Raw genomic sequence first — 25,954 nt, forward strand, 5'->3', positions numbered from 1 at the left:
CCCCAAAGCCCTGCTTGAGACTGGCTGAGGCAGAGCTGGTGAGGGTCTTGTTAACAGTCCCCGCAGAATAATTCACAACCTGTACTACATGGATACCGAATATTCCCTGGACGGTATCTGAGCAGTTTAGGCAGGCCAAACAACTTGTAACTCCTTCAGAGAACGATCAAGTTCCTCTCCAGGATTTTATCAGGTTTCTTTCACTAACCCAACTGCCCAGGAGGGGAAAAAAAATACCCTGACCTGATGGTCAGAACATTAGATTTGTGTGCATAGGCACTGCATGGCACAGAAATTCACCAGGACCCTTTAATCACCAGATGTGAACCCAGCCACTGGGGCACTGACAAAGTTCAAGGCCTATGGGTGATATACAGATGCGATGACCACAGGGGGCTGACTCCCCAGCTTGGGGCTCAGCACAGGGGGTATGAATAGAGACCCCAGAGTTAGATCCTGGGATCAAAACCTGGCCTGGCTACCTCCTTGCAGGGTGGCCTTAACCATGTTATAACCTCTTTAAGCCTCAGTTCTCTCTTCTGTAAAATAGGTGTACAAAGTCTTCCCTCGTAGGATTGTTACAAGGATGAAAATGAGATAAAGAATGAAAAGCGTTTTGTCTAGCACATAGCAAATTGCTCAGTAAATTGTGGCTGCTTGGGTGGCAGAGGGCAAGTCATTTCTCCTCTCTGGGCCTCAGTTTTCTCATCTATAAAATGACACAACTGAACTAGAGAAACTCCTAGAGGGACCATATATTACCGACTTTTCTCCATTGTGCCAAACGTAGCACAGGAACGCGCTAAAGTTTCCTTAAGTGAACTGGTGTTACAGACAATCCATTCAAACATACCACTGGTGAGCACCTGTTGTATGCCAGGCAGGCACTAGGCTCCAGGATCCCCAAATAAGACAGACACATCCATGCCATCCAGGTGTTCCAGCATGAGCAAGGTTATAAAAATCCAGAGGAAGAAATAGAAATGACTAGGTCAGAGTAGACAGATAAAAACTTCTCTGAAACGTGGTGGTTTTTAAACTGATTTTAGCGGAAGGATAGCAGTTAGATAGAGTGGAGGGTATTGTATGAGCCAAGGGAAGAAAAGACAATGTTTGATGGTGGTCCGACAGTAGGTTCACTTGGGGGTGAACTGGGACGCGAGACTGGAAAGATAGATGGGGGGGGGACGGGTGGTATATGGTGAAGGGGCTTGAATTCCAGGTTCAGGTCTTATTATGTAAACTGAAGCCATCCATTTCTCTTCCCCTCACTGCCCCTCTCACCTAGGGCTATGTTCAGAGGTCAAAGACTGTGGTGTCCGGTGTGGTAATGGAGCTGCACAAAGCTAATCTTTAAAATCCCTTGGTACCACATCCCTAGACTGGTGGGTTAACATAGCAGGTTAACTGGACTCAGTCATTTCCATTTCACTACTGTTGAGATTACGCCCCATGACTCTCCATCAGCCAGACTAACCCCAGCTTCATGGACTGCACCATCCATGACCTTTCTATTATCAAGGGCTAGGACCAGCAAAAAATATTGTGACTTAAACAACAATTTCTTCTGTACTGGACAGATCTCCTGGTCCCTGGATAGCATCAAGAGGGGTGGGCTAGACAGCCATGGGATACAGTGTATATCCCTTACCCCACCTGATTGGCTGTGACTTAAGGACAGATCCATAGGCTAACCAGGGACCTAGTGTTGTGGCCTGTCAGGCAGAGATGGACTGTGTCCCTCAGCTTCTCTTTCACTGTAGTTTGAACTAAGGAGCATGAAAAATATGAATCAATAGCTGAGGCTGCTGAAAAAAAAGGGGTTGCAATCTTGGGCCAGAGATGCCTTGTAGGAGGGTGATTAAGGCTATTCACAGATATTTGGGCTTTCTTCCCAGTCAGGTCTTGGTAGGATTGCACATCCCCACCCAGTTAAGTTAGGTGTGGTCATCTGACTTTTTGTTTTTTCATTTGACTTGCTTTGGCCAAAGAAATGTGAACGAAAGTGACTTATGGTGGCCACCATAATAATATATGCCATACCATGTTCTTTTTCAAGGTTGTTGCTGTTCTGTCAGTCTGGGTTCCCAAGTGGCTGTGATAAGTAGACATCTCTCTCTCTCCCCAACTAACCCTTGGTGGACAGGTAGTATGAGTGAGATAAAAACTTTGCTATTTTAGGCCACCGAGATCTGGGGGCTATTTGTTACTGAAGCATAACTAGCTTCTCCTGACTAATATGCCACAATAGGCCATGTATCGTTTAAGTTATGAGGAAGCAGAGAAGTCTGGTTGTAGAGAAAGAAAATGGAGTAGACATATCAAGATAAACAGAAGCACCACTGAAAGAAATAGACTGGGAGATGATGACCGAATCTCAGTTCCAGGGGTCCTTATAATCACCCCCTTTCTTTCCTGAGCTTACATGAGAGAGTCTGTGTTCCTTGAAAGTTAAAAAACTGACCAAATCGTGGTGGTGTGGGAGCCTGCACAGGATCCTTGGTCCAGAGGTTCTGGGTGAACACCAAGAAAGTCCTTGGTATTTCCAGATTTCCCCTGTGCTTGGTATTCAGTCATCTCCCCATAAATGTTTGTTGAATGACTGTTTCTTGGCTATTAACCATACAAGTAAGCAGGAGAAAGAGTTTCTGGGAAGGAACCATAACAAAACTAGGCTCAAAAGACTTATTTCCACTCAAAATAGGGACTCTATGTTTTACTTTCTGAAGAATGAATGTAAGTATTGTGACAGGATAGGACAAAGGTTCCACAGATATTTATTGAACACCTTTTGTGTGCAAAGCATTTAACTAGAGTTTATGGGATCAGGAAAGGTGGGTAAGGACATGGATCTTTTCCTCCAGGGAAAGCATCTATGTATATTGCAGTGTAAAACCCTCTTTCTGGGGGTCATTTAATATGTTTTTCCACCTATGTTACCATGGTCCCAAATGCTGCCTGGGCCTCCCTATAGCTGTGAGGAACATATCGCAGGCTTTCTAGGAGAGCTTTAATGTTAAGTACACTGTCCCTTTCCTCCCATTAGAGTGCCCATACTTATCAGACTACACTTCCCAATATTTGGTTAGAAAAGAGTCAACATGAGCACAGCTTACTAATGCAGCACCTTTAACAGAAAGACTCACTTGAATATGTACATCAGGGTCTGTTTGTTTAAAACCACAAAACAAAAACCTAATTACCTGATAGTCCCACATTGCTTAGCAGCAATGCCTCTCTGTGTACCGTGACTCCCCCAGAGTGCACAGTGCTGACTCAAGCAATTAAAGGAAAGTGAAGAATCTGTAATTAAGTTGACAGACAATTGCTTCTTGCACTGGGTTTTGGAATGCAGCGTGTCATGTCCCATGGAACAAGATACAGCATGTTCTTCTCATACACAAGAGTGTTTTCTTTCTTAAGGGTTTGTGGTACCACCATCAAGAACCTGAGGAAAATATGCCCTGTTTCCAGGCAGGGTTTGGAGCTCTGAGAAAGGTCTTTAGGCCATTGTGAATGTCTTCCTTCACTGTTTAGTGACACACAGCTGGTCCTGATTCTGCAGCGAGGCCCCTGAGTACTCTTGCTACCTGGAGGGTTTGCACAGGCAAAATGGTTCTCCCAGTACAACAAAAGGCCATAAGTTTTCCTGCCTTACATCTTATCTTTTTTAAACAGCAGCAACTATGTATAGGTTTAATCCAGCCGACATGTGAAATTTAGCTGTCTCAAGAATGGCACTATTCCCTATGGATGTAAAGTTTAGCAGGCACCTTCAAGTTCACTCTCTCTTCCTCACAACCTCTTATGACAGCATCAGGTTGAGTGCTATTATCCTCACTCTACAGATGAGAAAACCAAAGGTGGTGATGACTCAAGATCATCCAGCTGGGAGGTGGCTGTGCAGGAACAAGGACGTGGATGCCCCAGCTCCCAGCAATGGTGCTCTTTTGATTAACCATTCCCAACCTGGTTTTATATGAATATTTGATTCCATATTTAAAAGCAACACATTATAAGGTGAAGAGGAGAGGAGAGGGGACCACCAGAGGTCTTTTCTACATATGAACATGGTTAAAAGGTGATAGTAGTGAGACTGGGACTGAAGGAGTGTCTCACCCTTCGTGGGCCAGCTCAGGACTGCAGCCCAGGCTCCTAAAGGCACCCTCATTCTCGGCTGATGGGAGAACCTGGTGAAAGAGGACGGCTGGGCCAACGCAACCTTGCCTACTCTCCTGTTTATGGCCCAAGACTGGACAAGAAGGACATCTTCACAGAGATAGGCAAGTACATTGATTTTGTTCGAAGGGAGAGTTTGAAGTAATTGTGAGAGATCTACATCTCCTTCTTTCAAAATTTTTGGGTCAGCAAAGGAATGAGTCACCAGTCAATCCAGGCCATATGTTTGGGGGAAAATGAAGACAAAATATGTGGTCAGGACAGCATCTAGTGCTTCCTCAAGCCATAGCCTGGGCAGACATGAAAGCATCTACAGGCTTCCAGAGACTTGAGCCAGCCTCAGGAGCCATATCGAAGCTTTGGAATGGTTTTAATCATTGCTTCCTGGCAATGCCTACATTCTTTTGTATTGGATGCCACCTATTTATTTTTATATTTTTATACTTGGTTCTCAAGTTTCCACTGATGTCCTTAACAGGAACATATGTGAAAGTGATCTCTGCAGCCTCCCAAGTGGTGAGCAGAGCTCCACGCTTACTCTGCACACCGTGAAACCTGATGAAAAATACCGTGGATGTGGACAACCCCGGTGCCTCCTGCTGGAACTGAGGTCTGCCTCCCACCCATCCAGGCTCTAGGAGGTCCGCTGAATTAGGTCAAGTCGAAACCGGGATTTCTAAAATTTTGTTCCTGTGCCTATGTCCACCCACTGCCAACAACTTTGTTTTCAGTTGAGATGATTTGGTTTGGAGGCCTAGGGGTGGATCTAGGATACTGCAAGTAGGCAGTGAACTTGCTTGTTTTTGTAAAGACCCCCTCTTGCCTGACTAGCAAAATCCTTTTCTCCAGGTGTTTTCTACTGGGACCCTGGCTTCTCCTTAAGAGAGCCTGTTCTCTTGATTTAGTAGAAATTGCTATTTCTCAGTAGAAGTGCATCTTTGAGTATGTTTTCTCCAGAGGACTATTTCCACCTCAGTAACTTCAGTGGTGGAGGGAGCCAGACCTTTCTTGCTGCTTGAGGTGAAGGAAATTCTCTGTTCTTTTTCTAAGGTCCTGGCACTGGAGGAGAGAGCTCCGGCTGCCAGCCGAGTTCCAGAAGAGGCTGGGTATTTTTAGCATGGCCTTCTTTACTTCCCAGCACCTGCCATGATCTGTAACCCAAGGGGCTACTTAAATGCCAGTGAGCTGACTGAGGACAAGGCAGCCTGAGCTAATGTCCTAAAATACCACCCAAGGGAGGCTTTTCTTGCGGGAGACATGGCATTACCAGCTCTGTTCCTTTTCTTGTTCCTCCCCAAGCTGTGGAGCTGCTACAGATCCTGACTGAGGTGTGTGTGACATCTGCCTTGGGAAGAGGTTGGAGAAAATCATGGGATCCATGTACCTCCATGCCAGCCAGTTTAGTTCTGATGCTTTTACCCTTGGCTCCCAACTTTAATCCTTCCCTCTACTGTTCATGCCAAATGGAAGCAACAAGAGGATGTCTACACACATTTCCCTGAAGCAAAATCCTCTTTTGATATCTATGAAAATATGTGAAGATAAGAGACAAAACCTAGTTAATGTTCTAGATCAGATGGTGACAATGGGATGCAAACGTCTTTCTCACAGCAGATAGAACTCATCGAATTCATTATCCCCTAAAGATGAAGCAAGTTGGAAATAGAAATAGGTTCTTAAGAAGCCTGATATGTTTGTGGAGGACAGTTGCAGCATGGGGCATGAAGAATAATGGGAATGTTTTAGGATGTCTCTAATCCTGGAGTTTGATCTCAGCCCATACTACCCACTGCATTCCTTGGTGCCACTGTCAGACACACAATAATGAGCTGATAAATTCTAGGGCTAGCTCAGTGTGGAAGTTCTTATGTGCCTCTGCTGACTTGTCTGATGACTATTCTAAATTCTCCCAATGCCTGTTCATAAAGTTAAGAGCTTATTTCAAAAGGAAATGAACCAGAACTTAAATATTTAAATGAGTTTTGTCCCCGTTAAAGTGGTCGGTTTTCATTCAGTTGAGTGAAAAATGCAAGCAGTGAATCACACATACCATGATACAATTTAGTAAAAAATGATATGTTTGATATATATAGTACATATGTATAATGTATATGTATACACACAAACATAAAAAATTTTGGAAATTTGCACCTCAATCTGATAATTGAATTCACTTCCTCTGGGGAGAGAGGAGGGGGTTTAGGATTGGATATGGTGGTCAAAAAGGAGTGTAGCCATATCTTTAAGGTTTAGTTTGTATAAGTAGAATATTTTTATGAATTATACAATTAAAGTGTTAACAATTTTTTATTTTTCTTACTGTTGTTTTAAAATATATTCCTGAGTGGATCACAGAAAATTCCAGAAGTCTTATCACTGCCCAAGTCTTTCAGAAGAAGGAAAATCCACTTTGGCACGTACACAAGCCAAAGCGACACAGAAATTAAAAATCAATTTAAAAATGGGGAATTCCCTGGTGGTCCAGGGGTTAGGACTTTGCGCTCCCACTGCAGGGGGCGTGGGTTCCATCCTTGGTGAGTGAACTAAGCTCCCACATGCCATTCAGTGCGGCCAAAAAAAAAAAAAAAAATCAATTAAAAAATAAAGTGGTCCAGCCCAGCATTCTGGCCTTCCATGAGATCCTTTATTTCTAAGCCACTGCTTGTGGCAAACTCAGTTTCAAGCTACCCCCTGGAATGGTTGTTAGTGCTATTTTACAAGCCACCTAATAAAATGAGTTTCATTTCTTTACCATTCTGTGTTTGAACCGAAAGCAACATGCCTTCAGCTTGACCACTAACCAAATTTGCCAAACCTGGTTCCTGGCAACTTAAGAATGTTCCAAAACACCAACCTACCTTCAAAGGATAAAGATTTGCCTCGTGAGGCAAAGTCAAAAGAATGTGCTACCAAGTGTAAGGGAATAGAGGCTCCAAATGTGGAGCTCAAAAATACTTTTGGAAAAAATGCAAATAAAAGGATATATAGCAAAATATTAACTATGGTTTCTTAGATGATGGAATTAGAAGAAATTTCTGAAATGCTTTCTGTACGTTTCAAAGTTTCAAAAATGAACATGTTTTATTTTTATAATAATAATTTAAAAAATCAATGAATGTTCAGAGACTCCTTTAATAAAGGACTCTGGCAACGATGCTTTATATGTAAATATGAGACCCTCCAAAGGAACAATATGAAAGGAACAGGGCTTATAACTCTGAATTACCTGTTAGGTTCCTTGCCATATTCTGCATGTGTCCTATTTCACAATCACAGGCTATTTGTGTGCCTGTCTTAATGCCTCTTCTAGCAGGAACACTCCTTGAGTACTATCCCTCTTCCCCTAGCACCCAGCTTAGGACTTGCACTGAGTCCTAAGTAATAATGGCACAAGTAATAATAGCAGCAGACTCTTACTAGACTAGGTTGAACAAGGGTAGGACTTGAACCCAATTCAGACAGGCGCCAAAGTTTACCTTCTTAACCACTAGACTATATCACCCCTGCAAATGCTTGATGACAGCAGGCCCACAACACGTTTATCTTTTTAAATTTTTATTTATTTTTTATACATCTTTATTGGAGTATAATTGCCTCACAACGCCATGTTAGTTTCTGTTGTACAACAAAGTGAATCAGCCATATGCATACATATATCCCCCGATCCCCTCCCTCTTGAGCCTCCCTCCCACCCCTCTAGGTCGTCGCAAAGCACCGAGCTGATCTCCCTGTGCTATGCTGCTGCTTCCCACTAGCTAACACGTTTATTGAGCGAACAAACGTTGCACGGGCGCATTAAAAAAAGTGCAGTCGCAATAATTTGTACTTTCACATCATTAACAGCAATAGGAAAGCTGGCAGTCAGCATCTTCCCAGCTAAAAGGATAGAAGACAAAGATCACTCTAGCCTGTTTTCACCTCTGCTCACTCTCCATCAGCCTTGCCGTCTGCACAAGGATGGTGAACACATGGCTGCAAATGATGTGCTTCCCCCAGGTGTGTGGTCAGTGGGGGAGCCATTACTCATGTCCTTCTGTCCTCTGAGGAAGCTGGCATGGCTTGTGACTTCTCAGTCTTCAGCCAAATTCCTCCAAGGCACAAATGCTGACGCTTCTTGCTCTCTGGATTCTTGTGGACTCAATGTGATTGCTTCTTGGTACCTGCTGAGCTGCTGGGCCTGGGAGCCCTGGAATTGCCAGAGACAAACAGAAGCCCCAAGAAGTCACAACTCACTCAGTGAGCACACCTGATCCGGGGCAAGCCCAGGACACATACGAGTTCTCTTGTTCAACCCAACAGCCAAGTGGGTCACATTTCAGAACTCAACACTGGGAGACAGACTGCCTTGTTTGGGGTTAAAAATGCCTTCTTGGGCGTTGGCATCACCTAGGCTAGAATCTGAATAGGGATGAAGGCCCTTTAATCTCTCCTAGCCTCAGTTTCTCCTTCTGCAAACTACAGACAAGAATACCCACCTCATAAAATTTTTTAGGAGGATTAAGTTTCATAAGAGAACCACTGTGTCTGTTGCTTCCCATTCAACAGTCATGTGTGGGAAAGGGATCAGCAAGTCCTGTTTACTCCTCAAAACAAACAAGCTCACTTGTCTTTCTACCAGATATGTCATTAGTATAAACCACTGATGAATGAAAGAGGTCATTTCTTGTATTTCACACAGAGGAATCAAGGGTACACACTTCTATTTGTACATTTTTTACGGAGTTGGAAAGTATTATTTGAAAAACATAGGCTTTGGAATTAGCCCAACCTGATTTTGTCATTTATTAGCTGTGTGACATTAGCCAAGTCACTAAACCTCTCTGTGCATCAGTTTCTTCAACTGAAAAATGAGGATAATAGTTCCCACTTCATCAGGTTGTTGTGATAATTGAGCTGATTAATGAATGTAAACCACAGTGCCTGTCATGTGGAAAGTTTCAATAAATATTACTCCTATAATTATTACGAATTTATCAAAAGGTCCAAGGCATGTGAACATGTACACATATGCGTCTTTGTGGGTCTCTGTCTAAAACATTAGCCCAAACACATTATTATCACACCATTTGGGGTTGTCTTCTAGGCAATGAACTCTTTTCTCTACCCCAAACTCTTCTCAGAATGAGGCTGCTCTTCTGTGACTTGGCCCTCAGATTCCTGTTCTCTTCCAGGCCACTTTGGTTATTTAACCAGATATCTCTTGCATGAAAATGCTGGGGAGGTGGGACCTTGAACCCCTACCAGAACCCTATCAGGTGGGCTCTGGGGGCAAGTCAAGACCTAATCCCTTTCTGTTTTATTTTTAAACTTCTTATTGACATACATACAGAGATGTACATATATCATATACATATGCTTCAACCCGATTTTCACAGACTCAGCAGCGTCTATATTGGGAATCAGAACATTCCAGAAGCCCTTTTTTCCACCTTCCACATATTATCTCCCTAAGGGTAACCACTACCCTGTTTTTGAACTTTATGTAAATCTGGTCCCTAATTTTGAGCAGCTCAGTGCCTATTTGCTTCTCCCTCAGATTTATACTATGATTAGGCTCCACGTGTTTTTGATCATTCATTCAAGCATCCAATAAACTTTTCAGTGGCAGCTATGTGCAAGGCACTGTTAATTGTTAATTAACTAAAGCAAGGAGGCAAAAGACGTTTTGTATCTTGGTGGGTGTTTTTTGCCATCTTCTTCACATGGGCCACCTCCTTGAGCTGTTTCTCTCTGGAATGAGGTCCAAGTTTCCCATATTCTTCTCTCTAGTCTGGCTTCCACTCGGCATGCTATCCAGAAAAATGAGTCTTCCTGGGTAAAGATCCCAACAGAAACTGACCAGTGTATCAGATTTCCAGTTCCAGGAGAGAGTATATGACTGGCCTGGCTGGGTGCATGCTTGGTCATGTCGAATGTGGCTGGAGGTTAGGGATACATGATGCTAAAAGGTTGTGGATCCACCCCTGAAAAGAGGGAGCGCTCCTGAGGAAGGCAGAGGGGCACGGCTTGAGGTTCTCAGGAGGGACTGTGGTCCACACTGGCCCCTTCCAGCTCTGATAGTCTATGATTTCTTTTTCTTCTCAGATGCAGATACTTGGACCCAACATCTAAACGGACTTAGTCACCCCCTGAACCAAAGCTGACCTGAAGCAATTAGATGACATGGCTCACGGAAGACTAGGACCAATGCTCCCCAAACTGCCCTTGCAGGGGCATTTCTGACTGCCCTCAGTGTCCAGCTACTCGGCATGGCGGCTCTTTCATCTGGCTCTGAGAATCAGCTGTGGTTTTATAGACTCCCATGCTCTTCAGTCTCTCCCCCTGAGGAGGGGTGTCCATCACAGCACAGACCTGGCCCCGAAAAACGAATTTCCTGGGTGCAGGGGCCGCCAACTGTTTATGATGATAATTATTATTGCAGAGCACTGGAGTTCCTGCCCAGATTCCAGAAGTCACCCACGTGCAGGAGCGTCTGCAACGGCACCCTGAATCCTGCATAACCTCATGGTCAGAGTAAAGAGCATAAAGTTGGATGTACGGTCCCAGCTCTGCTTGTATCATGTGTGGGGGGCGGAGACAGAGGCAGGGAACTGTGCTAAAGTTGGCTTTACATACACGAGCCCATTTAATCCTTGCTACAAATCCAAGAGAGAGACGCTATTACTCCCATTTTTATGGATGTGCAAACTGAGGCAGAGAGTGGTGAAGTATAACACAAGCAAAGCCCAATATCATTTATAAAGTGCTTGCCTCCTTATTATCTCACTGCATCCTCAAGAAACCCCATTTTAGGGGCTTCCCTGGTGGCGCCGTGGTTAAGAATCCACCTGCCAATGCAGGGGACATGGGTTCGAGCCCTGGTCTGGAAAGATCCCACATGCCGTGGAGCAACTAAGCCTGTGTGCCACAACTACTGAGCCTGTGCTCTAGAGCCTGTGAGCCACAACTGCTGAGCCCACATGCCACAACTACTGAAGCCCACATGCCTAGAGCCCATGCTCCACAGAGAAGCCACCGCAATGAGAAGCCCGCACGCAGCAATGACGACCCAACACAGCCAAAAAAAAAAAAAAAAAAAAAAAGAAACCCCATTTTACAGATGAGTTGCTTATGGCTCAGTTTCCCAACTTTGCACAAGTCATAAGTGGAGAAGGTTGGACACAGACTCAGAACACTGACTCCCATCCCTTAAGGCAAATCCGCAAATAACTGTAATAAGAAGCAGATGGAGAAGAATGCCTTTAGATGATCCAGGTGAAATTCTGTGGCGTTACCGAGACTGGTGAGCTCATATATACAGATGGAAGAAATTGAGGAAAGATTGAAGGAGGAGGCGATATTTTGATCTAGTTCTTAAGAGTAGGCGGGCAGTATTAGACAAGCATAATTGCAGGGAAGAACACTCCAGGAGAGCCCTACGTGAGCCAAATCCTGGGGAGGAGTGTTCAGGAAATAGTGGGAAGTCTTTTGATGTACTGGGGAGACTGGTGGGCAGAGTAGGGGATGAGACTGGAATACCAGGGTGCCTCTCACCTGGGCCATGGTAATTATCTCTGACAGGTTGGGGCAGATGGGATGGTGGGTCAACAACCCACAGGTAGAGCCTGTGACCTCAGAATCCCCTGAGCTTCCTTGGCTTCATTGGGTGCCTATGGTTAGGGACAAGGTGGGGGCGGCAGTTGGGAGTGCCATATTATTTACAAGTGCTGGGGAGATTCAGCAACTTTCTAAAAGCAAGAACAATAAAACTTTTATAGACTGTTACAGAGTCAGTTGCCCTGTAAGGTAGAGTAAGATTGCGGGTGTGTGGGGGAAGTTTGCACGTCAAGGAGGGTAGGGAGCAAGCTAGCGAGAGGTAACAGCTAAACATGGCTTCTTCTGGTCCCATGTAGGTTTCCACCTCCAGAGGCATAGCTTGTGGGAAGACAGCATCTCTTCACTGAGCCTCAGATTCCTCATCTACAAAATGGGAGATCACAATACCTTCCACTCAGGGTTGCTGCAGGAATCCAGCGAGATGTACTGATGTCTTGGGACGTTACTTTCACTGTTATTTTATACTATTATTAACCCTTCTCATGGGTGCATACCTTTTCAACTAGAGAATAAAAGTCTTCAGGAGTAGGGGCCACGCCATCTATTTCTTTTCATCTTTGACAGTGCCAAACAAACATGCAACAAACTGTTTCAACAAACGAAATAGACAAATGTTTAGTGTAGTTTTTGGAAGTCTTACAATTTGTTCCTCAAATCGTACTGAGCCAGATCTCAGGGAGCTGCAAGCAGCAGGGCGGGTTTCACACAATCCTTCGATACTTGCACACCAAGCTGCATTGAGCCCCTGTTGTGTGAGTTCTATTCAGGGAGCTGCAAGCAGCAAGGCGGGTTTCACACAATCCTTCGATACTTGCACACCAAGCTGCATTGAGCCCCTGTTGTGTGAGTTCTATTCCGTGGACCTTCTGCTCTAAAGGTGTAGATTATTTTAGAATCAAGAACATGGAAAGGTGATTACCAATTATCGATCAAGTTATGAAAAATGAGGGTCTTGATGCTGTGGGCTCATCAGCAGAAGAATAGAGTTAATTCTCCCTTGAGCCTCACTGGGTAGGACAGCCAGCCTTCCTGTCACTGAGCCCTGCACATCTTCCTCTGGGGGATGGGGATGGGGTGGAGGCTTGATAATGAACTGCTTCACTGTGTGTGTGTGATTCCAGGAGCAAGAGGAAAAGCATCTGGGCTGTTTTGGAAGATCCAGCTAAGAGGAAGGCTTGGCTGTCCTAGAGGAGAAGGAGATAGGGGCTTGGGGCAGGGAGAGGATGGGAGACCTTCATTTCTTTCTTTTTTTAAAAAAATTTATCTATTTATTTATTTATTTTTGGCTGCGTTGGGTCTTCGTTGCTGCGTGCAGGCTTTAGTTGTGGCGAGCGGGGGCTGCTTTTCGTTGCGGTGCGCAGGCTTCTCGTTGTGGTGGCTTCTCTTGTTGCGGAGCACAGGCTCTAGGTGCGTGGGCTTCAGTAGTTGTGGCGTGTGGGCTCAGTAGTTGTGGCTCGTGGGCTCTAGAGCACAGGCTCAGTAGTTGTGGCACACGGGCTTAGTTGCTCCGTGGCATGTGGGATCTTCCCAAACCAGGGCTTGAACCCGTCTCCCCTGCATTGGCAGGCAGATTCTTAACCACTGCACCACCAGGGAAGTCTGAGACCTTCATTTCTGAGGGTGGCAGGACCCAGGGTGGGATGGTTGCTTGGATACTTAAGGACCTTGGTACTTATGGAACTTTGGCTTCTGTCCCATGCCTGAGCTTGGCATGGTGATCATGGATATGTTTGTAGAGCATCCCACCTTTGAATGGACCCCACAAGCTTGGACCACGGACCCCCAACAGTGACCACAACTAGAGGACTTACTCATGGGTCATGAAAGCCCCAGGGAGAGGGCATAGGAGCCACCAAAAAATGACCAAAATGGGACTTTACACTGAGCTCGGTTTGTGAGGAATCAGAGCCCAATTTGATTTAGTTCAGAAACACTTCCAGTAATGACAATTCTTACAGCTCAAACAAGGCACAGAGACTTGGGCCAGTTAACAGCAATGAACATTGTGTAGAGAAATTGCTATAGAAAAACTCTCTTGGGACCTGAGCATTGTGTATTAAGAGTGGGAAAGAGAGTTCAAAGGTTGACATGAAGAACTCAGGGCCAATCTACCTAATATTTGGGTGATTTTTTTGTAGGGGAGAGTTTACTTTCGGAAATAATGCCTGGAAAATTTGTGTCTGATAAATTTGAAAAAGAGGTGCTACAAAACCACAAGCAGCCTCTAGAGTGGTAGGAGGGAGTTTGGATTGGAGCATGTCATTTCACATTGTGTTATCCTTTTTGTGGTTAGAGTATCAAGCTTTAGAAGGCAAAGATATTTTGGGAAGTGAGGGCTTTATTTTGGTTACTCTGTGTTTTGTTTCCATCTGATTATCCCCAGAGCTCCCGGGCTAAGTACTTCTCTTGTCAATGAATTTCATGCCTTGACTCCTCATTAGAGTCTCACAAGCTGGTGTCATCACTGAATTTTCATTGTCATCTGTTTTGGGGACATTGTCTATTGCCCCAGAAGCCCACGGGCCACAAGAGGGAAAAAACTGTGAAGGTACGGTTAAGGAGAGACAGCTTCCCTTGAGATTTTGACATGGAAGGACTGTGTAAAAGGCCCCCCTCATGGCAAATCAGGGTAAATTCAGACTTAGGAACCACAAAACTTTGAGGTGACTGTGGTGGGCTCTCTACCAGTGGGACGGGTGCCTGGCTAAGAAGGTCTAACTTCTGGGTGAGCGGAGAGGGGTGTTACGTAGGGAAGCAGCTCAAGGATGCTTTGCTAAGCTGAGGATGAAGAAGCATAGTGAGGGGGGAGGTCAAAAAAACCAAGGGGACCATAACAGGTGCCAAATCCAAAAGACAGCTGAGGTGGAAGAGGAGAGGAAGCAGAAAGGTGAGGGTGGAGTTGGGAAAAGAGACTGGGCTGAAGAGTCAGGACATTCTGCGAAGGAAATCATGTTCTAAGGCACCCTCGACACCCAGTGGCTGGTTCACTAGAGGAGAGTGTTGATCCTAAACACCCACCCCAGAGTCCCTTGAGAATCTGCAGAAGTCATCTTCATGCCTGTCTGCTTTTCTTAACCATCCCGCTGCTTTGACTCTATTCTCTGACTGTCCGAATCCATCTATCTACTCGGCCCTTAATCCCAAAGTGGCCAGGGAGAAGGAAGCACAGAGAAACCGCAAGAGTCCACTTGGCCACCAACCAGTAACAATAACAAAAGGACAGTTTTGACGAAGGATCAGAGGTTGAAATAAGCAAACATTTCAACTCATGGTTTTATGTCTCCTTGCCTCCCTCTACTTTGAGGAAAGAGACTTAACAGTTCATACCAGTTAGATCCCTCTCCCAAATTGCAGATGGATCTGATTTCTGCCCATTCCTCCCTCTACTTTACCAGACAGAGGCCTCTTTAACTGTCTCCTCTGCACACTGTACTCCGTTTTGGGCTCCTGGATCAAGCAAGACCTCAGACAGGGGCAATGGCAGGATCTGGAGCTGCAGTTCTGTAGACGTGTGCTGAGTCAACTTGGCAGCTGGTCCTTCGATGGTCTTGCCCCACTCCTCAGCACTGCCTAGCCTGAGCTCCAGGTGTGGGCTTCTGATTCACTCACCATTTCTACCTTGATTCCCTCAGCCTCCAAGACTGGGTTTCTTTATCTTTTTTTTTTTTTTTTTTGGCGGTACGCGGGCCTCTCACTGTTGTGGCCTCTCCCATTGCGGAGCACAGGCTCCGGACGCGCAGGCTCAGCAGCCATGGCTCACGGGCCCAGCTGCTCCGCGGCATGTGGGATCTTCCGGGACCGGGGCACGAACCTGTGTCCCCTGCGTCGGCAGGTGGACTCTCAACCACTGCACCACCAGGGAAGCCCGGGTTTCTTTATCTTGTCCCTCCTACTCCATCTTGCAGCCATGTCTTAGTCTGAAGTCTTGCCCTTGAATCCCAGTACCTGTCCTCTGTCATTCCCTCAAATTATACCTAATACTTCCCTCCCTCCAATACAGACCTTCTAGCCTGGATCTGCCTGACTAGCAGGGGGATGTCCACTGGTTACCCCCAAACCTCCCCTAGGCCAGCCCATCTCTCTGGACTTCTAGGATCACCTATTGCTGAGACCACCCTCCACCACCTGCCTTGCCTTGGTGGGTCTCTCTGTGTCTTGGCCAACCTTGTGTGACCTATTCCCTGCCCTCTAAGCCATTGTTATTCTCAGTGGTTCTAAAATCATTAATCCAACAGCCAACAAGTACTTATTTATGGAACACCATCTACATGATTGGTGCTGTAGGAGCAACATCCCTCAGCCAAGTGACAACTGAGAGGCAACAAACTTCAGTTTGTAGTGATATGAGACCAAATGTGAAGTTATCTTCATTTACCCTTTTGGAAGAATTATTTGAGCAAGTATATTAGGTATCTATTGCTGCATAACAAATTACCTCAAAATTTAGTGGCTTAAAATAAGAAAAAATAATCTCTCACAGTTTCTATGGGTCAGGTATTAAAAAGTAGTTTAGCTGGGCAACTATGGCTTGGGGCGTCTCATGAGGCTGTAGGCAAGATGTCAGCTGGACTGCAGTTATCTGAAGGCTCGTCTGGTGCTGAAGGACTTACTTCCAAAGTATTGGATGCAATTTGGTGCTCAGTGCTGAGAACACCACAGTTCTCCCCACAAGCCTTTATATGGCTTCATAAGTGTCCCCGTGACATGGTGGCTGGCTTCCTCCAGAGCAAGTAATCCAAGAGACCAAGGATGGAGCAGCAACGTCTTTTATGACCTAACCTTGGAAGCCAGAGATATAAGTTCTACCATATTCGGTTGATCACACAGGTCAGATTCAATGTGGCAGGGGAAACGTAAGGAAACAGATAATAGGAGTTGAGGATCATTGGGGACCATCTTGGAGACTGACCACCATGCCAAAGAACAATTCAGCTTAGCGGCCAGGAAGATTTTTATCTATTAAGAAGATAATATTTAAGGCTTTATCTCCAATGCTGGAACAGTGCCTAGCATATAGTAAGTACTCAATAAACATTGAGCGAATGCATGATTGAGTGAACAGTATACATTACTTTCCGGAAGTACTCTGTAGTTTATAAAGTACTTTTCCAGATCTTATACAATTTGATTATCACCTGTGAGATAGATCAGGCTAGTATTATGAATCCTCTTTATAGAAGTGTTCATATGTAGTGTTATTAATACTATTTTACTTCAGATATGTAAAGCATCACCTAAAGTCACACAGCCTGAATCTGATGCCCTTTCTCCCTGGTCTAGTCATACCACAGGATCATGTTATAACCCCAGTTCACTGGGCTTTGTCCATCTCATTGGCTATGAGGTGGGTTTTTTGAAGTCCAGGTGAAATGACCCTTGGGAGGCTGAGCCAGCGCCGTTTTCTGGTTTACTGGGTGGATTTACTGCAAAGCTAGCGACACTTAAGGCTCTTTACTTGCATTGGCCCTTTCAGGGCAATTCCAAACATTTTGGCAAGTAAGAACCACTTATCTGTGACGTCATGCAACAAACTAAAACAATTCCAGAAGACGGTAACCTGATGTTTAACAACACTTACAGTCGCTCATGACAATGCAGCTGCAAGCATTTGTGAAAACATCAGTGGGTTCTCAGAATAGGTGTCAAGTCCAGCTGATTTCCTTAATCTCATGGGAGAAATCTCTCTTCCATGACACCTGAAGTTGCTGACATTTTCAGTGTTTCCAACAGTTACATTTTTTCTTTTCAGGTTTGTCTCCTAGGTGGAATATTTTAAATATAGATACTAACTGAGGTTTTTCCTTATAGAAACTCATTTTTCTTTAGCTAAATAACTGAGAATATTCAGATAAAAATGAACTATGAAATCACTGAAAGGGACATACATTATTCTGATATCAAGAAACAAATTGTAACGAGAAATTTCAATGCCAAAAGCAGTAAGTAATTCATCAGGAAGAAGTACATTTTGAAGATAAGTAATAAATAGTGTCTCGAACTGCTGATAATTCCATCTCTAGGGAGGGGCTCATCTGGGTGGGTGGAGGTTCCCCCCAGAAGAAACATCCCATTCTCAGCCCAGGGTCTGTGGGCTGCAGTTCCTAACAGCTGTGGCCAGGCAGGGGACCCCAAGTGAGCTTGGGCTTCTGCAGGCTCATGACTGCCCAGCTCGCTCTTCCTATCAAACCCAGCCTCTCTCTAACGAGCCAGTTAGGAGTTCTTAGGCATTACCAAATAAAAAGAAACCCAGAAGAAACATTCAGTATTTATATAAAGTAAATATTTTCTTCCCCTGACTACTCTATCCTCCTTCAGTTTCAGAAGAACCTTTGTCTCTAGATTAGTCCAGCTGAAGTTATTTTTCTTACCATCTGTAAGCGGTATTTTCCATTTATCCAACAAGAAAATAACCCTTGGGCTAAAGGAACTGTGAAAATGTTTAGTCTCCAGAAAGGCATGAAGCCTCTCAGGGTGGCAGAATCCCTGCAGTTTTGGAGAGGGCCATTTTGTCCTTGATGAAATAGCCCCTCTTGCTGTTCCTCTGCACGCTCGGCATCGAATTTCTAGCCCACAGTTCACAAATAACTGTTCTTCAGGACGTCCTGGAGAGATTCATCAGGGTGAGTTGCTGCTGGAATGCACAATTATCCAACTAGGTGGTGTGGACCAAGAGAAGAGATACTGGCCTTGGAGCCTCGAGAGCCGGCTCTAGTCTCAGTTTTCTTGTTGCATGATCATGTGCAAGTCCTTTCCTCTCCCTGTGTCTCAGTTTCCCCAACTGTAAAAAGACTGTGATGAACTGGCCTATCTCTCCTTCCTAGGCTTCATGATTTATGAGTTACCCTGAAAGGGACCTAGTGAGGCCAGGATCAGGGCTGTCAGTACAATAACTTACATGAAATGAGTGATGAAGTAGGGCCATTCTCTGTGTATCCTTGAGGAGAAAAGAGCAGTTTTAAAGCATATATTTGTATTAGTGAACTGTGTTACACCAGGCCAATGGATGTGAGGGGATACTTGTTGGGGAGGAAGCAGGGATAGTGATGATCAAAGCAAAGTTGACAAAGCCCTGGTTCAGGAGGACAGTGCTAAAACTATCGGTCAAGGTAATCAGGAAGTCGGGTGAATAGTCAGAAGGCCAAGGTCAAAGCAAGACAAAGTGAGGAACTGAACAGTATACACAGCAGCAGCTGAAACAGCTTGTAAGTGAGGCCCCTCCTGCCCCAGTCAGGGAGCCTTGTACACGCTTCCTGCTGAGCCAGGTGCTGAGGATGAGGCTCCACACTTGGACAACCCACTGTTTTCCAGCTCAAGAAGGGTTGTGGGGAGAAAAGTGAGTGTGGCTGGAGTGGGGAGTGAACCCATCCAATGTTTTTATGTGACTGAATATTTATGCAAATAAATATGCAAAACAATCTACTGAAATGAAAGATAAAATATAAATTATAACAAATTCCTATCAACTTTGAAAATCAACATTACTAAGGTAAAATTGCTATTTAATCCCTTGAAAGTGCAATTAAATCTTTAAAAATATTTTTATGAAGGGGCTTCCACCGGTGGCGCAGTGGTTGAGAGTCCGCCTGCCGATGCAGGGGACACGGGTTCGTGCCCCGGTCCGGGAAGATCCCACATGCCGCGGAGCGGCTAGGCCTGTGAACCATGGCAGCTGAGCCTGTGCGTCCGGAGCCTGTACTCCGCAACGGGAGTGGCCACAACAGTGAGAGGCCCGCGTACCGCAAAAAAAAAAAAAAAAAAAAATTTTATGAAAATAATAGTTTGATACCTGAAATAAAATGTGCAGGCTGAAAAATAAATAAACAAAATGATTCTAGCTTCCAGCGTCTATCTGTGGTCAACATAAAGAATTAGTCTGATGCCTCTGGTATGTTATGGATAGGCCTGCAAATAAATTAAAAGTATTATGAGGGCTTCCCTGGTGACATAGTGGTTAAGAATCCACCTGCCAATGCAAGGGACACAGGTTCGAGCCCTGGTCCGGGAAGATCCCACATGTTGCGAAGCAACTAAGCCCGTGCGCCACAACTACTGAACTTGCACTCTAGAGCCCGTGAGCCACAACTACTGAAGCCCGTGCGCCTAGAGCCCGTGCTCCACAACGAGAAGCCACTGCAATGAGAAGCCCGCTCCCCGCAACGAGAAAGCCTGCGCGCAGCAGCGAAGACCCAACGCAGCCAAAAATAAATAAATTAAATAAATAATTAAAAGAAAAAAATTTTTTTTAAAGTATTGATTTGTTTACTATAGCAAAATATTCCCTGTATAACTGTTGTGAATACCGCATTGATATTTAAAATTGAAGTATAATTGACATATTACTTTCAAGTGTACAATGAAGTGATTGAATATTTGTGTATGCATTTTTAAAATTTTTTATTTATTTATTTTTGGCTGCGTTGGGTCTTCGCTGCTGAGTGCGGGCTTTCTCTAGTTGCGGCGAGCGGGGGTACTCTTCACTGTGGTGCACAGGCTTCTCATTGCAGTGGCTTCTCTTGTTGCGGAGCACGGGCTCTAGAGCGCAGGCTCAGTAGTTGTGGCGCACGGGCTTAGTTGCTCCGCGGCATGTGGGATCTTCCCCGACCAGGGCTCGAACCCGTGTCCCCTGCGTTGGCAGGCAGATTCTTAGCCACTGTGCCACCAGGGAAGTCTCGTGTATGCATTAATTTTTGAGTGCCTCCAGAACCACACACTGGAACATAGAGAAAAGCAAGAAACAGACATTCAGCAAGACAAGGAGAGGCTACCTCACTCTGTATGAATCTGCTGCATTCACATCTAAGAGGAAGAATATAATAATGACTTTGCCTTGACTCTTAACTAAGTGTATCTGCTGCTCAAATCCTGCCCACCCTCTGAAGGGAGGGGTTCGTCTCCAATACTGACAGCAGCACAGCCCACAAACCTTCGTGACTTATGGACACAGTTTTCTTTTGATTCATACACACAGGGCAAGAGATGTGAAGTATTTCCCTGGGGCTTGAGTGGTGTTACTCATGAGAGTGGATGTTTAGGATTACCGGCCGTGCTGTGCCACTGCCGAGCCCTGGATCCCTAGTGACAGAAGCACTCTCATGTTCTTTAATACATTTGTTTACCTAGTATATGAAACCTGGTAAAGCAAGGACTCAGAGAGGGGGCGCCTTTTGCCCGGGTCTTCCCCAGGTGATGGATGACTTAGCCAAGAGATGCCAATGTGGATGGATGATGGCTAAAGATTACACATTCAAAATAGAAAAGAAACTGAATCATAGGTAAAGAAAGTTCCTTTGTGCAGTTTTCCCTAATCTCTCTTCCTCTCTTATATACAGAATGAACCACCATCCTTTGATTACTCCTACACATATTTTTTAGTATTACAAATATCACCTTGTAATATATAATTTTAAAAATATGTTAATGTTTGTTTCCCTGGCTGGGTTGAAAACTTGAGAGTCAAGTTGGTATCTTAAGTGTCCCTGTGTTTCCTGCATGTAGCACAGTGACTGGTATAGCACAGGCATGTGGGCAGAAAAGGACCGTGTGTGGTAAGAGCTTGTGCTTTGGAGCCAGACGCTCCTGAATTTGAATCCTGGTCACATCACTTCCCAGTTGGGTAACTCTGGAAGTTTCTTAACACCCCTAAGCCTCTGTTTATTTATCTGAAAATGGGGATAGTGACGTTCCCATCTCCTATTGTTGTTCTGAGGCTTACTTATGAGAGTATGTGTGAAACGTTTAGCACAGCGTTCGTTGTTGTAGTTATTCCATTATTTATCTGAATGGAACCATCTCCTTGCTCTGCCTCATGGTGTTGCCATGCAGACACACCAGGCAGTGGGCACTGGGGCACTTGCAAGGCTATTGCCAGGAGGTGTTATTGTTTGGTCAATTTCTAAACTTAAACGGACACAGCATGTGGAATGCCTGCAGGTCCCTGAGCCGCCTGGGAGGGAGGAAGGATTAAGGAACCCATCTAAGCTAAAAGAGTCCTGGGACACATGAAACGTAGATCTTTGGTTGTCATTCTCCTCCTGGAGGGTGACACTCTCTGGCAAATATTTCCTGCACTCATGGGGTGGTGGTGACGGCCCTGTCCTGAAGCAGCTCCCAACAAAGGCTGAAGAGCCAGAGAGGAGGGTGTAACTTGAGACTTCGCTCCAGAAGGCCTGGAATCTCAGCGGAGATAGCACCAGCCTTTCAGCGCAGCAGACGTTCTGGAGCTCGGCTCCACCGCTGGGATGGCTTACAGGACAGGTCCTGCCTCTGCAGCCTGGAGAAAATGAACGGGCTGTCATGGGCTGGGGTGTTCCTGTCTGTCAGCTGACTCTTAAATCATCTGCACTGGCCCCGAGAGGCACCTCGGCTTTCCACTGCCCCACCGACCACAATATTTGCTATTTTGGGCCCTGGGAGGCAGGGTCTGCGGAGCCTGTGTTCTATGCCATCAGTGGAGCAGCCGCTCGACAAACATTTGTAAGCTCTGATTCATCTCCGGGCACTGGGCCAGGTGTGCAGAGGACAGGAAGAGTGTAAGAAGGTTCTTCATTCCACGGCTTACACTCTAGTTGGGAAAAGATATGGCTGCTATTCAGCTGTTAATGTAACAAATATGCATCCTAAGTGTCAAATTACTGTTTTGGAGGGCAGGGGAAGGGCCATAGAGTTGATTGGGGTGATCAACGAGGGAGTCTCAGAGCAAGTAAGGTTTCCTTCCACATTAAGCTGAATCCTTGGCCTTGCAGTTGCCCATCTATCTGCAGGGCCCACACAATCAGCATAGGTGCCACCCCTGCAGTTGCCAGGATTCGGGGGAGATGGAGGGGAGTCAGCATCTTACCCAGACTAGTTTGAGTGTGTCATTCTTCGAGCAGCCTGGGATGAGGTTTGCAGATCACTTCTCATGAACCCCTAGGCTCAGGGACAACACTTAGAAAAGGCAAAACACCATGGCACAGCTTAAAGAAGAGAGTTCCTGCTGGGGTGGAAGCCACCTGTCAACACCCAACAGTGACTTGGCAGTCATGTGATGGAGCCACCTTGAAATCACATCTTCCAGCCCCAGTCAAGCCTTCAGGTGACAGCAGCCACAGCCAATATCTTGACGTCATCAAAGACCCAAACCAGAACCACCAGCCTAAGCCACCCGTAGATTCCTCACCCACAGAAACTGTGAGAGATAAGGATTGTTTATTGTTTTAAGACACCAAGTTTTGGGGTAATCTGCTACACAGCAACAGATAACTAATGCAGGAGGGTAGACATCTATTGGGTTCATGTGTCAGGATTGGTGAGATTCCCCTTGACATTTCTACTCTCCATCCTCTTGGAAAGTCCTTCATTGTGAGAGAGAGAAAGAGAGAAGGCACGGTGCCCCTCTGTCCTCTGCAGAGCTGGGAACAGAGAATAGACAACCCAGGCTGCCTCTTTGGTTCTCAGCTGTGCTAGCCAGCAATGCTTTGACCATTTCTACCAGGAGTCAGCAAATTTTTCCTTAGAAGGCCAGATAGTATTTTAGACTTCGCAAGCCATACACAATACCTCTGTTACAACTACTCAATTCTGCCCTTGTAGCACAAAAACAGCATTAGACAATATACAAATGAATGGGCATGGCTGAGTTCTAATACAGCTTTACTTAGAAAAACAGGTGAGTGATTCATGGGCTGTAGTATTCTAATCCCAGGTTTATACAAAGGAAAAAACACAATACAGGAAGGTCTGTGGCCAGACAGGCTCAGAGGGCCAGAAGGACATTTCCCATAGAGGAGAGGCTGTTTATGAACTGCCTTACCCTGGGCCCCACTATTGCCTTACCCTTGCTGCAGGAGGCCAAGATATTTATCATCTCTTGCAAACAAAACTACACATGAAGGACATGTAAGGGAGCTTCAGGTTTACTGACAGTCTGGGCATCTGTTAGGTATGTTACCGAGTAAATGGCCACATCTGCTGGAAAAGCTCTTTTAGCCCCTGGAAGAACTGTGTGCCAGGCACTGCTCCAGTGGTTACTGTTTTCACACATAGTACCTCCCTTTTTTCTCATCTCCAATTATTGTTTTATAGCAAATTACCCCCAGACTCAATGGCTCACTCACATGGCTGGCAAGTTGGTTCCTCTCCACAAGGCTGCTTGAATGTCCTCACAACATGGTGACTGGCTTCCTCAATAGCTACCTATCGAGAAGACCAAGGAAGGAGCTCTAATGCCTCTGTGACCTGCTCTGGAAGTCACACATCGCCATATCCTTTGCATTCTATTGCCCACCTAGGTCAGCCCTGATTCAATGGGAAAGGGACCATACGAGAGCAAGTATACCAGGAGGTAAGAATCACTGGGAACCATATTGGAGGCTGGGTAGAATGAGTGGGTTCTGAGATTAGCGTCAGACTGACAGTAGCCGCTACAAAAGCTTGCCCACTTAAGTTTGGTGGTTGTGCAAGGAGGGGCAAATGAAAGAGACTCATCACCTGTTTACTCAAATCTGTATAGGTGACTTGTTTTTCCAGGCCCTCAATATTGAGGGCATCAAGGCTTAGGTACCAATGGCTGTGGTTTTCAGCTACATTTGACCATAAGTTTTCATTATTGGGGTTCTAATACTACCATCCTTGATGCTCTGACATTCCTAAGAGTCTGCAGTAAATGTTTGTCTTTCTGTTTTGGATTCCCAGCATCTGAATACCTTCCTAGAGGAATTTCCCGTTGCGTGAGTCTTGGTAGGGGCAGGTTCCTGTCTGGTTTTTCAGCCTGTCAGTCTTTGATTTACCCTATGTCTCTCCCCAATCCTTTTGCTATTTAAATTAGCTATTCAGTTTCTGTTACTTGAAACTGGGAATCCTGGCTGGTCCTGCATCTCCAGAAGTTACACTCGGAGGAAGGTCATTTGGTGCCAAAGTCACTACATCTCTGCTGTTATTGTAGTAACAGCTGACAGAGTAGAACATAGACCTCAGAGTCAGACAGACCTAGGTTTGAATTGCAGCCCTGCCACTGTAATGCAACAAGTTAACTTTCAACAAGTTATTTAACACCTCTCAACTTGAGTTCCTTCACTCTTAAAATTAGGAAACATTTAGCTTGCAAGATTGCTATGAGGATTAACACATAGCATTGTGCCTGACACACAGTAGGTGTTTAATGACTGTTCTTATATAGCAAATGATAATGGTGATATAACAAATGATAACTGCTCTTATATAACAATGGCAGCAATGATGGACACGTGCTGTGCTTCCTCCTTGTGTAAATCCCTTTCAGGGTTTCTTGAAGAGGCAAAGTTACTACCACCTGATGACAGGTCTTTGGAACTTGAACTTCCCCATCTCTCAATAATAATTGCCCTTTAGAATTCTCAAGGGTGGCCCTACCTGTTGTGTTGAATAGATCCTTCCAGTAAAGAACTTGCTACACATCCTCCTCCAGGAACTAATCCAGAGCATGACTGAGAGATACCTCCAGTCCCACCTGCAGTGCTTTGCAAATGGAACTCGTTGTGGCCTGCCCTGAGACCCTAGAGCATCCAAGATGGGCATGCTACTTCAAGCCCTGTTGTGGTCCTTGCAATGTGGTCCCAGGTCATCCAGACTTTTGGCCTGGGCACCCAGATAGCCTTGAGTCTACTAGAGACACACTAGATGGAAAGGCACACTCTGAGATGCTCTGCTCTAGCAGGAGCTCTGTTTTCTCCCATGCCTTCTTTGAGCTGTGGAAGCTGTTCTACGGTGTTTCCCCATTTATATCATGGCTGCTGAGTCAGTGCTGGTTGTTGACACATGGCTTCAGTCCCACCCCATGTGGGCCTCTCCACAGGTTGCTTGAGTGGTGCTGCAATGTGGTGCTGACTTCCCCAAGAGAAAGCACACAGTCATTTTTGTCCTCTTGGCTACCTATTGTCGAGGAAGGACTACACACAGTGTGAACACCTAGAGGCAAGAGTCATATGGGCCCTTTTGGAGGCTGGACACCACACATCTCATCCCAAAAAAGGGCGCTCATGGGTGGTAGAAAGTGTCCTGTACGGAGGAACGAGATGGATGCTCTTACTGGTATCTGCATGGTGGGATGGAGAAAACTGTGGGTTGGCAGTCAGGACCTGGGCGTCAGTGCTGGCTCTGCCCCTGGCCTCCTATGGGTCCTTGAATGAGTCATGTCCCCTAGTGGACCGGTAGTTTTCTTTTC

The sequence above is a fragment of the Phocoena sinus genome, chromosome 2 (assembly GCF_008692025.1).
Source record: "Phocoena sinus isolate mPhoSin1 chromosome 2, mPhoSin1.pri, whole genome shotgun sequence".
NCBI lineage: Eukaryota > Metazoa > Chordata > Mammalia > Artiodactyla > Phocoenidae > Phocoena > Phocoena sinus.